This window comes from Oncorhynchus clarkii, chromosome 30 (assembly GCF_045791955.1).
Source record: "Oncorhynchus clarkii lewisi isolate Uvic-CL-2024 chromosome 30, UVic_Ocla_1.0, whole genome shotgun sequence".
In the NCBI taxonomy this organism is placed as follows: Eukaryota; Metazoa; Chordata; class Actinopteri; order Salmoniformes; family Salmonidae; genus Oncorhynchus; species Oncorhynchus clarkii.
The window spans coordinates 43,594,810-43,608,318 of record NC_092176.1 but is presented as its reverse complement, the minus strand read 5'-3'; positions in this window follow the sequence as shown (position 1 = coordinate 43,608,318).

Sequence of the window (13,509 nt, the reverse complement as noted above, 5' to 3'; positions counted from 1 at the left end):
TTACTAGAGATAAAGTAACATAATATTGAGTATATTATGATAATTTGATGAAGTAAGACTAGAAGAAAACAAATAATAATACTAATATACATCTTGGAGACCCACACGTAGATGTACGTAAATTAGGTAAAAAAAATATTCTGAGAAAAGTGAGTAGCCAACAGAAATTTGAAATAACTATTAAGAGTAACATTGTTAGGCAAGACTAAAATGAAAACAATGCTTTCCGATATGGAGAAAGTTATCATGTTTGTTTTGTTTTGTTTTAAACCTTGCAATAGGGGTAAAAGCAGAACATTGTTTGAGAGTGATCTGTGTGTATTAGTAGTAGTGATTAAGAATGTTTTATCTTCTACTGGAAAGAGTAAAAGGGTTTTATTTGAAGGAAACAGATTATGAAGACTAGTGAAAGTAACAAAGTGAATGGCTTTCAGACAGCATTCTAATAATGCAATATCTTAGTGATTTGAAGACGATTGGGACTGATATTAAACTAGAGGCTGCTCACTCTTCAAGGCCTGGTCCACTGCTCTCGTGTTTTAGTCATCTGGTGTTTGGGTTAGAGATAAGCTTCCTGTGGAACAGTAGATAGCTGCCAATACACACTGACTGCAAACTGGCTGTAAGAGAGACAGTGGGAAATTTGGGACAGAGGTGAATAGTGGATTAAGACGTGTTTTTTTCACAATTTATTTATCAATTCTATAGTTTGGGTAGCACCAGTGATACAAGTAAGAAGGTAATGTAATCTAAAACAAACATCTGTTTCCAATTATGTGGAACTGTGTCCAGAATTAAGTAAATCCAAGTAAATGTTTTAGTACCGAATACTGACCTGATAAGCCAGCACCAACTTTTTGAAGGTCCTAGCAGATTTGTTAAACAACAAGTTTTATATTTTTACTAATGTTTATGTCCCTGGGACAGTTTGTACAGAATTGAATGTCAACGCAACAGATCAAAATGACAATGATTACAAGCGAGGGGTTCTGGGATCCTAAATGAAGTACGGCCTGGCCATTTTGTTGGTTATTACCTTATGCTTTGTACTATATACACACCAGCACTCACACACAACCCACCTGTTAATTAATATTTATTAGTGGTATTATTACTGATTTATGGTTGTGGGTTCTTTTTATGTGGTTTTCGTGGGTTTTTCACGGGTTAGAAAAGATGCAACTTAAAAGGTACCCAAATGACATTTTCTGACGTTTCTATTGTCAGAGTTCAGGTTGCACACGTAAATTATCTTGGTAAGAAATCTATTGAAAAACCAAATGTAAATCTGAAAAATCTCCAAAATTGTAAACATTTGAAATATCTTAAATAATGTCTGAGGTACAGGAAAATAAACAGCCAGCACCTCACCAAACTAGGTGTGTGTTTCTTTCGCCTCTAGACATGACAGGGCTGTCATGGTAAGAGGTTTGAGACTAAATCAAACCAAATCAAATCCAATTTTATTGGTCACATACACAGATGTTAGCAGATGTTATTGTGAGTGTAGCGAAATGTTTATGCTTCTAGATCCGACAGTGCAACAGTATCTAATAGGTAATATCTAACAATTCCACAACAAAAACCTAATATCTAAGAAATTCCTCAAGCAAACCTAATACACACAACCTATTAAAGGAATGGGATGAGAATATATAAATATAAATATATGGATGAGCAGTGACAGAGAGGCCAAGATGCAATAGATAGTAAAGAATAGATAGTGAAGGATACAGTATACAGTATATACATATGAGATGAGCAATGCGAGATATGTAAACATTCTTAAAGTGGCATTATAATAGTAAATAGTGTTCCATTTATTGAAGTGGCCATTGGTATCAAGGCTGTAGGTAGGCAGCCGCCTCTCTGTGCTAGTGGTGGCTGTTTAACAATCTGATGGCCTTGAGATAGAAGCTGTTTTTAAGCCTCTCGGTCCCAGCTTTGATGCACCTGTACTGACTTCACCTTCTGGTGGAAGCGGGGTGAACAGGCAGTGGCTCGAGTGGATGTTGTCCGTGATGATCTTTTTGACCTTCCTGTGACATCAGGTGGTGTAGGTGTCATGGAGTGCAGGTAGTTTGCCCCCGGTGATGCGTTGTGCAGACCGCACCACCCTCTGGAGAGCCCTGCGGTTGTGGGCGGTGCAGATGCCATACCATACAGCCCGACATGATGCACTCGATTGTGCACCTGTAAAAGTTAGTGAGGGTTTTTGGTGACAAGCCAATTTTTTCAGCCTCCTGAGGATGAAGAGGCACTCTTGCGCCTTCTTCACCAGACTGTCTGTGTCTGTTTCTTGGAAACAGGAACAATGGTGACCATCTTGAAGCATGTGGGGACAGCAGACTGGGATAGGAATGATTGAATATGTCCATAAACACACCAGCCAGCTGGTCTGCGCATGCTCGGTGGCACTGTATTGTTCTCAAAGTGCTGGTTTTCTTTTTGTAATCCGTGATTGTCTGTAGACCCTGGCACACACGTCTCTTGTTTGAGCCTTTGTCTCTATACTGATGCTTTGCTTGTTTCATTGCCTTGCGGAGGGAATAGCTACACTGTTTGTATTCGGCAATGTTTCCAGTCACCTTGCCATGATTAAGTGCAGTAGTACGTGCTTTCAGTTTTGTGCGAATGTTGCCATCAATCCACGGTTTCTGGTTAAGGAACCTTTTAATAGTCACGGTGGGTACAAAATCTCCTATACACTTCCTTATAAACTCGGTCACCGAGTCAGCATAAATGTCAATGTTATTGCCTGAGGCTACCCGGAACATATCCCAGTCCACGTGATCGAAGAAATCTTGAAGCGTGGAATCCGATTGGTCAGACCAGCGTAGGATAGACATAAGTACGGTCGCTTCCTGATTTAGTATCTGCCAATAGGAAGGGAGCAACGAGATGGAGTCATGGTCAAATTTTCCAAAAGGAGAGAAATATGCATCGAGGAAGTTAGAGCTGACATCAAATAGTTCTTCCCAGCTAAATTCAACAGAAAAATAAATGTCCTCTCACTGTCAACTGCATTGATTTTTAGCAAACTTAACATGTGTAAATATTTGTATGAACATAACAAGATTCAACAACTGAGACATAAACTAAACAAGTTCCACAGACATGTGACTAACAGAAATGGAATAATGTGTCCCTGAACAAAGGGGGGTCAAAATCAAAAGTAACAGTCAGTATCTGGTGTGGCCACCAGCTGCATTAAGTACTGCAGTGCATCTCCTCCTCTGCACTTGATTTGCCAGATCTTGCTGTGAGATGTTACCCCAATCTTCCACCAAGGCACCTGCAAGTTTCTTGACATTTCTGGGGGGAATGGCCCTGGCCCTCACCCTCCGATCCAACAGGTCCCAGATGTGCTCAATGGGATTGAGATCCGGGCTCTTCGCTGGCCATGGCAGAACACTGACATTCCTGTCTTGCAGGAAATCACACACAGAATGAGCAGTATGGCTGGTGGCATTGTCATGCTGGAGGGTCATGTCAGGATGAGCCTGCAAGAAGAGTACTACATGAGGGAGGAGGATGTCTTCCCTGTAATGCACAGCGTTGAGATTGCCTGCCATGACAACAAGCTCAGTCCGATGATGATATGACACACCGCCCCAGACCATGACGGACCTTCCACCTCCAAATCAATCCCGCTCCAGAGTACAGACCTCGGTGTAACGCTCATTCCTTCGATGATAAACGCGAATCCGACCATCACCCCCGGTGAGACAAAACCGTGACTCGTCAGTGAAGAGCACTTTTTTCCAGTCCTGTCTCTTCCAGCGGCGGTGGGTTTGTGCCCATAGGCGACGTTGTTGCAGGTGATGTCTGGTGAGGACCTGCCTTACAACAGGCCTACAAGCCCTCAGTCCAGCCTCTCTCAGCCTATTGAGGACAGCCTGAGCACTGATTGAGGGATTGTGCGTCCCTGGTATAACTTTGGCAGTTGTTGTTGCCATCCTGTTCCTGTCCTGCAGGTGTGATGTTCAGATATACCGGTCCTGTGCAGGTGTTGTTACAAGTAGTCTGCCACTGCGAGGATGATCAGCTGTCCATCCTGTCTCCCTGTAGCGCTGTCTTAGTGTACAGACATTGCAATTGCCCTGGCCACATCGGCGGTCCTCATGCCTCCTTGCAGCATGCCTAAGGCACGTTCCTTCAGATGAACAGGAATCCTGGGCGTCTTTCTTTTGGTATTTTCAGAGTTGGTAGAAAGGCCTCTTTAGTGTTCTAATTTTTCATAACTGTGACCTTAATTGCCTACCGTCTGTAAACTGTTAGTGTCTTAATTACTTCTACCCCCTCCTTTTTCGAAAATTCTGTTAAAAATCGCGCAACTTTTCAGCGTCCTGCTACTCATGCCAGGAATATAGTATATGCATATGATTAGTATGTGTGGATAGAAAACACTCTGAAGTTTATAAAACTGGTTAAATCACGGCTGTGACTATAACAGATCGTGTGTTTCATTGAAAAACGCAAGAAAAACTGCTCTCTGAAAGCTAAAAATAATTTCCATAAGTCACTTCCACGAGTTGTTAAAAGAGAACAGAATTTAATATCGACCTGCCTGCAATTCATACAAATTCCACACGATGGCGCCATTGTCCTCATTTTCAATTGAATTAATTGTTGGAAAATCCATCTATCTGGCATCCATTTTCCCAGTCTTGACCCGGATGTAGTTGATGAAGACATTATCAGCCATTGTTTTGCAAGTGAAGACCTATTGAAAATACATCGCCCTGTAATCATTTTGATAGATTATAAACGTTTACTAATACCTAAAGTTGGATTACAAAAGGATTTCGAAGTGTTTTGTGAAAGTTTATCGTCGACTTTTTTAATTTAAAAAAATTACGCAGCGTTTAAAAACGATGTTTTTTTCTGAATGACACAGCTTCCATACAAAGCTATTTTGGGTATATATGGACCGATTTAAACGAAAAAAAGACCCAATAGTGATGTTTATGGGGCATATAGGAGTGCCAAGAAAGAAGCTCGTCAAAGGTAATGAATGTTTTATATTTTATTTCTGCGTTTTGGGTAGCGCCGGTTACCGCAAAATCTGTTGTTTACGTGTCGTGCTGGCATTTTGGGGGGTGCATGCTATCAGATAATAGCTTCTCATGCTTTCGCCGAAAAGCATTTTAAAAATCTGACTTGCTGGCTAGGTTCACAACGAGTGTAGCTTTAATTCAATACCCTGCTTGTGAATTTTGATCAAAGATTGAGTTGTAACGAGTACATTTAGCATTTAGCGTAGCGCATTTGCATTTCCAGGGGCATACTTGAGACGTCTGCGTCTCAAGTATGGTCAAGAAGTTAACGACCGTTCCACAGGTGCATGTTCATTAATTGTTTATGGTTAATTGAACAAGCAAGGGAAACAGTGTTTAAACCCTTTACAATGAAGATCTGTGAAGTTGTTTGGATTTTTACGAATTATCTTTGAAAGACAAGGTCCTGAAAAATGGACGTTTCTTTTTTTGCTGAGTATATATGTAATACTACTTAAGGTTTTCTGGAAATTATACATACACATTATTTTATAAACTGCGCAGTTTCCTAAGGACCAGAAACAAAGCTGCCATCTCTATTGACGCCATATTGCTTGTGTTACCTCAATCAGCAAAGGCTGGAGTCATGTATTACTGGATCTTAGTTATGGTGGTAATACCACAATGGAATGCTTAAAGCCAGTTGGATAATAGGCAGGAGTTCAAAGCAGTTCATTGTAGATATATGCCAGCTAAGCCTGATGTGATTTGTGTGCAGGAAACATGTCTCTGACTATGGAGTTTATCACACAGGGATATGTAGTGGTTCTTAGTGAGAGATGCAGGGGGAGGTGGGGATGTGCCACCTTCATAAACCAAGGACTTCCCTACAGGATGCTAGGCAGAGGTATTGAACAGGAATATGTGGTGGTAGAGGTGTGTTTGAGAGGAGGGGTAATAGTGGTAGTGAATTACTATAATCCCTGTCAGATATTGGACCTGGAAGTGCTGGGGAGGGTGGAAGGACCAGGATATATGTAAGGTAATGTGGTATGGGGATTTGAAGGCCCACAACACACTCTAATGACAGTAGCATGTAGTCATTACCCCATAGTATGCACAGTAGGCCGGAGGGATGAGGAGGTGTCAGTGGATGGAGTAGGCAGGTGGGTGTTTGGAAAGGCAAAGTGTTTCAGGAGCTGAGTGAGCAGGTGATGTCTCGGGTGGATATGAGAGGGGATGTGGACAGTATGAATAACTGGGTGAGAGCAGCATTATTGGGGGCAGCTACTGAGGCGATGCCTAAGAGTTCAGGGAGGACGAGGAGGAGGAGGAAAGCAGTCCCATGGTGGACGGAGGAGTGTGGGGCAGCGGGGAAGAGTAGGAACAGGGCATTTAGAGTACTGAAAAGGATGCAGAACTTCCAACATCTGATTCAGTTTAAGAAGGCCCAGGCCCTGGTGAGGAGAACTATCCCTCAGTCTGATTCAGTTTTAGCAGGCCCAGGCCCTGTTGAGGAGAACTATCCCTCTGTCTGATTCAGTTTTAGCAGGCCCAGGCCCTGTTGAGGAGAACTATCCCTCTGTCTGATTCAGTATAAACAGGCCCAGGCCCTGAGGAGGAGAACTATCCATCAGTCTGATTCAGTATAAACAGGCCCAGGCCCTGGTGAGGAGAACTATCAGTAAGTCTGATTCAGTATAAACAGGCCCAGGCCCTGGTGAGGAGAACTATCTGTCAGTCTGATTCGATTTAAACAGGCCCAGGTCCTGGTGAGGAGAACTATCCCTCAGTTTGATTCAGTTTTAGCAGGCCCAGGCCCTGAGGAGGAGAACTATCTGTCAGTCGGATTCAGTTTAAGCAGGCCCAGGCCCTGGTCTCAGGATGGTAAGTTGGTGGTTGAAGATATTCCTCTAGTGGTGTGGCAAAGTGGATGAGGTTATTAGTCTGTCAGTCTGTTATATCTGGAGTATTTATCCTGTCTTATCCGGTGTCCTGTGTGAATTTAAGTACCCTCTCTCTAATTCTCTCTTTCTTTCTTTCTTTCTCTCTCTCGGAGGACCTGAGCCCTAAGACCATGCCTCAGGACTACCTGGCATGATGACTCCTTGCTGTCCCCAGTCCACCTGGCCGTGCTGCTGCTCCAGTTTCAACTGTTCTGCCTGCGGCTATGGAACCCTGACCTGTTTACCGGACGTGCTACCTGTCCCAGACCTACTGTTTTCAACTCTCTAGAGACAGCAGGAGCGGTAGAGATACTCTTAATGATCGGCTATGAAAAGCCAACTGACATTTACTCTTGAGGTGCTGACTTGTTGCACCCTCGAAAACTACTGTGATTATTATTATTTGACCATGCTGGTCATCTATGAACATTTGAACATCTTCGCCATGTTCTGTTATAATCTCCACCCGGCACAGCCAGAAGAGGACTGGCCACCCTTCATATAGCCTGGTTCCTCTCTAGGTTTCTTCCTAGGTTTTGGCCTTTCTATGGAGTTTTTCCTAGCCACTGTGCTTCTACACCTGCATTGCTTGCTGTTTGGGGGTTTTAGGCTGGGTTTCTGTACAGCACTTTGAGATATCAGCTGATGTACGAAGGGCTATATAAATACATTTGATTTGATTTGAACTATCTGTCAGTCTGATTCGATTTAAACAGGCCCAGGCCCTGGTGAGGAGAACTATCCCTCAGTCTGATTCAGTATCAGCAGGCCCTGGTGAGAAGAACTATCCCTCAGTCTGATTCAGTTTTAGCAGGCCCAGGCCCTGATGAGAAGAACTATCCCTCAGTCTGATTCGATTTAAACAGGCCCAGGCCCTGATGAGAAGAACTATCCCTCAGTCTGATTCAGTTTTAGCAGGCCCAGGCCCTGATGAGAAGAACTATCCCTCAGTCTGATTAGATTTAAACAGGCCCAGGCCCTGAGGAGAAGAACTATCCCTCAGTCTGATTCAGTTTTAGCAGGCCCAGGCCCTGATGAGAAGAACTATCCCTCAGTCTGATTCAGTTTTAGCAGGCCCAGGCCCTGGTGAGGGGAACTATCTGTCAGGCAAAGAACTCATGTTGGCGTCGGTTCTGTGACATACAAGAATGGCTCCTGCTATTTGTAACTTATTTTGTAGATGTCTGTTGTAACAGTCAGTAAGCCAAGGAAAACAGCAGATGTCTGTTGTAACAGTCAGTAAGCCAGGGGAGACAGTACTGTAGATGTATGTTGTAACAGTCAGTAAGACATGGGAGACAGTACTGTAGATGTCTGTTGTAACAGTCAGTAAGCCAAGGAAAACAGCAGATGTCTGTTGTCTGTTGTAACAGTCAGTAAGCCAGGGGAGACAGTACTGTAGATGTCTGTTGTAACAGTCAGTAAGCCAAGGAAAACAGCAGATGTCTGTTGTCTGTTGTAACAGTCAGTAAGCCAGGGGAGACAGTACTGTAGATGTATGTTGTAACAGTCAGTAAGCCAAGGAAAACAGCAGATGTCTGTTGTCTGTTGTAACAGTCAGTAAGCCAGGGGAGACAGTACTGTAGATGTCTGTTGTAACAGTCAGTAAACCAAGGAAAACAGCAGATGTCTGTTGTCTGTTGTAACAGTCAGTAAGCCAGGGGAGACAGTACTGTAGATGTCTGTTGTAACAGTCAGTAAGCCAGGGGAGACAGTACTGTAGATGTATGTTGTAACAGTCAGTAAGCCAGGGGAGACAGTACTGTAGATGTCTGTTGTAACGGTCAGTAAGCCAGGGGAGACATTAGATGCACCTGTGGGAGTGATCGTGGACAGTGAGATCGGAGATCTGCTCCAACTGTCTCACATGCTGACCACACCGCTCGCATCGCTTGCTCATGCTTTGCATAATACACATACATGTTATCCAATCGTTGCACCCACACCGCTCGCGCGCGCCATCGAGCGTCTGCGTTGCCAAGCAATAGAAGTCAGTTCTATTTGTGACGCTGAACGCGATGCAAGTCATGCCTCTCTCATCTCCTCATTGGTTTATAGAAGCAGGTACCCAACGTGCCATCTCCTCATTGGTTATACCCACGTGGGGGATTGAAAAATGAACCGAGGTCGGTCGGTCGTGGTAATACCATGAAAGTTAGATGCTAATCGCCATATAAAGTCCAAAGAAGAAAATGCCTTGAAAGGAGGAGAGATGACTAGAAACGATTCGGTTGACCGTTTTATGTGTGGATTAATTGTCGGAGTAGAGGACCTTGTGCATTTCAGGTAAAATAACAACTCAATGTTTATATCCCGTGACAAATTAGCTAGCAACAGCAAGCTAAATTACCAGCCAGACGCCTCAGGAGAATAGGCCATGAGACGAACCAGCCAGGCACCTCAAGAGAACAGGCCATGAGACGAACCAGCCAGGCACCTCAAGAGAACAGGCCATGAGACGAACCAGCCAGGCACCTCAAGAGAACAGGCCATGAGACGAACCAGCCAGGCACCTCAAGAGAACAGGCCATGAGACGAACCAGCCAGGCACCTCAAGAGAACAGGCCATGAGACGAACCAGCCAGGCACCTCAAGAGAACAGGCCATGAGACGAACCAGCCAGACGCCTCAGGAGAACAGGCCATGAGACGAACCAGCCAGGCACCTCAAGAGAACAGGCCATGAGACGAACCAGCCAGGCACCTCAAGAGAACAGGCCATGAGACGAACCTGTCAGGCACCTCAAGAGAACAGGCCATGAGACGAACCAGCCAGGCACCTCAGGAAAACAGGCCATGAGATGAACCAGCCAGGCACCTCAGGAAAACAGGCCATGAGACGAACCAGCCAGGCACCTCAGGAAAACAGGCCATGAGACGAACCAGCCAGGCACCTCAGGAAAACAGGCCATGAGACGAACCAGCCAGGCACCTCAAGAGAACAGGCCATGAGAAGAACCAGCCAGGCACCTCAAGAGAACAGGCCATGAGAAGAACCAGCCAGGCACCTCAAGAGAACAGGCCATGAGACGAACCAGCCAGGCACCTCAAGAGAACAGGCCATGAGACGAACCAGCCAGGCACCTCAAGAGAACAGGCCATGAGACGAACCAGCCAGGCACCTCAAGAGAACAGGCCATGAGACGAACCAGCCAGGCACCTCAAGAGAACAGGCCATGAGACGAACCAGCCAGGCACCTCAGGAAAACAGGCCATGAGACGAACCAGCCAGGCACCTCAAGAGAACAGGCCATGAGACGAACCAGCCAGGCACCTCAAGAGAACAGGCCATGAGAAGAACCAGCCAGGCACCTCAGGAAAACAGGCCATGGGACGAACCAGCCAGGCACCTCAGGAAAACAGGCCATGAGACGAACCAGCCAGGCACCTCAGGAAAACAGGCCATGAGACGAACCAGCCAGGCACCTCAGGAAAACAGGCCATGAGACGAACCAGCCAGGCACCTCAAGAGAACAGGCCATGAGAAGAACCAGCCAGGCACCTCAAGAGAACAGGCCATGAGAAGAACCAGCCAGGCACCTCAAGAGAACAGGCCATGAGACGAACCAGCCAGGCACCTCAAGAGAACAGGCCATGAGATGGACAGACAGACGAACAATGACAGATGACACAGGGAACAGCTCGTCCTTGTCCACATCACACAAAAGAAAATGACATTTATCATACTGTTTATCACAATGAGATGTGGATGTGCCCATTTGCAGGACTATTTGCTTCACCAGACAAAGATTAAGCCGATAGTCCTGGACTAAACTGCTGACAGCCAGTTGAGTGAATGTTTTGATTTAGTTGTGTTTGACATGTGCTCTCTAGGATTGTACAGCAGCAGTTTAGCTGTCATGCACTGAATTGTAGTACATGCAATGGGGTTTATTTTATTAACCCATGAAATGCAATAACACTCTTAGTTGGGAACAATAAAGCGTTTCTGAACAGAAGAAATCATGATTTATTCCACAGGGAAAATTGAATTGTAAGATTTGTTTAAATTATTTTTATTTTTTTATTTCTTGAAATTAAACATGAAAGAGATGTCATTATGAGATACTTCTTTCTATACAATCATTTCCTGCTGGCTATTTGGGTTACGTTTGTGTGGCGGCTCAAATTATAACACAAATCAACTCACAGTTGAAAATATACCTTTTGGTATAATTAAAAAAATATTCTAAAAAAATATAATCAGAAATTCACGCAATACACAAGCACAATTTACATACAACTAGTCTGTAGGACTGACTAAAAAGGACTTTAGTGCTTGTAAACAGTATAACTTTATACCGTCCCCTCGCCCATACCCGGGCGCGAACCAGGGACCCTCTGCACACATCAACAACAGTCACCCACGAAGCATCGTTACCCATCGCTCCACAAAAGCCGCGGCGCTTGCAGAGCAAAGGGGAACCACTACTTCAAGGTCTCAGAGCAAGTGACGTCACCGATTGAAACGCTATTTAGCGCGAACACCGCTAACTAAACTAGCCGTTTCACATCCGTTACACTTGAGGTGATGATGCTGTTTTAACACCAGATGTCAGCATCGTATTGGGAACATCATCGCTATAGGAAACAAAACAATACCACACCATATGTTGCTACTGGATAGTCAAACCATCCCCATTACACAAACTCAATGTGTGCAGAAGGCTTCCCCATTGTTATGCTTCCTCAACGTGTATCTTAAGTAGTTTAGTGAACCCGGCTAATAAATTAAAAGATTTATTGTGAAAATAAGTGTGTTGTCAAAAGCACATTAGCCAAAAGTAGCTGATTTTGTGTTTTGAAAAGGATAGGTGGATGTAATTTAACTCAAACCCTGGTCTTGTAGTCTACTTTATCTCAACAGATTTTAACATAATTTGACTCTGTTATTTTTGGTAAATTAATGCGATTCTGATTTCTTCACCAGCTTGAAAACATCCCACTGGGCACATATGTCAAGTTCAGAAGTTACGATTTATTTGGTTGAGTTTCCAACCAATGTGAATTCAACATCAAATCAACAAAACATTTCACCATGACATTGGATTTAGGTTAAAAGTTGGGTGAAAAAAAGACAACATCCCTACGTCCAATCAGGTTTCCAACCGTCCAATCAGGTTTCCACGTTGATTCAACGTCATCACTTGTTTGGTTGAAATGACATGGTAACAACGATGACTTGCCCAGTGGGATATGTTATTGAATACTTAAATGTAGGCCTACCTGAATCGAAAATATTTACTGCTTACTGTAGAGGCAAAGTAAATATGATTTGCAGAAAAATGCATTTCGATGAGTCAATGTCAAGTATTCCAATAACTTAAATACCATAGATGTATTCAAATGACGAAATTAATACATTTTAAACCGTGTGCATAATGATTAAACATATTATTGTCCCTGAGTGAACTAGTCACGTTTTTCTAATTATTTATTGTATATTTTTATTAGTTTAAATGTGATTTTTTAAAATCTGTAAATTAGTGTTTTGCCTGACAGTCCTAATATTCCGGATCCATGTCAACGCTTGACGCGTGTTTGGAGACGAGGGAGAATAGGCTATATTTCAAGATGGGGGGGGGGGTTGCTTTATTGCGTTATTTATCGTTGGTTTTCGGAAAAAGGCGTAGTTATTCGGTAGTTTTCGGGAAAAATCGTTGTTTTGTCGGTGGTTTTCGGGAAAAAGCGTTGTTTTGTCGGTAGTTTTCGGAAAAAGACTTACTGGCTACAACATAGAGTCGTTACATAATTAGCGTCGTTACAAACATCCCTCGGTGCACTTGTCTTGACAAGCCAGTTGTATAACCAACAGGCTGCAGAAGAGGTTTTCCGTGATCCATGGACGATAGCTGATGTTCTAGCCTACATAGATAGTATTTCATGTAATACTCTCCGTCACACTGAAGACTATTCAGAAACAGGGTTAGTTATATTTATCAGAAACTCAAAACAACTGCCTCATCTAATATTATCATCCCTTCCTGTATGTACTCTGAAATGTATTATTGGTAGGCAGCATGGACAGGTCATTCCAATAGACTAGTTAAAAGATGAACACGTTTATCTGTTGTTGTCGGGAAAAACAATATCCATGGTAACCCAGTCATCTGAAGTTGGGGAATTGCCGGCCCGTAGACTTGATATGCATTTTGCCTGTTTTATGTAGATGAAGTATTGATGGGTTACATATAGGTTATATTAATATTAGCGTGGCAATTCTTTAACATCATAATTACAGTAGGTGTTATTACTATTATAATTAACCCTGTTGGTGTTAGTAGTGCTAGTTTCAGTAGGCCTAATATAAATAGTTTATGGTTGCCGTAATAGCGGCCTATACTTTTATTTTGCCATCAAAGTAGGGATAAAATTGAATTTATTTAATTAATTGAGGTCACACTGAAATAAACCAGGTCATATACATTAACAGCTGGTAGATGCTGGTCCTGCTAGTCTTCTTATTATTGCTCTGTGTCTTGTTGCTCCTCTATTGTTTAAAAAAAAATATATATATATATATATATATTATTGACTTAGAACACGAAAAAAAGCAAGTAATCT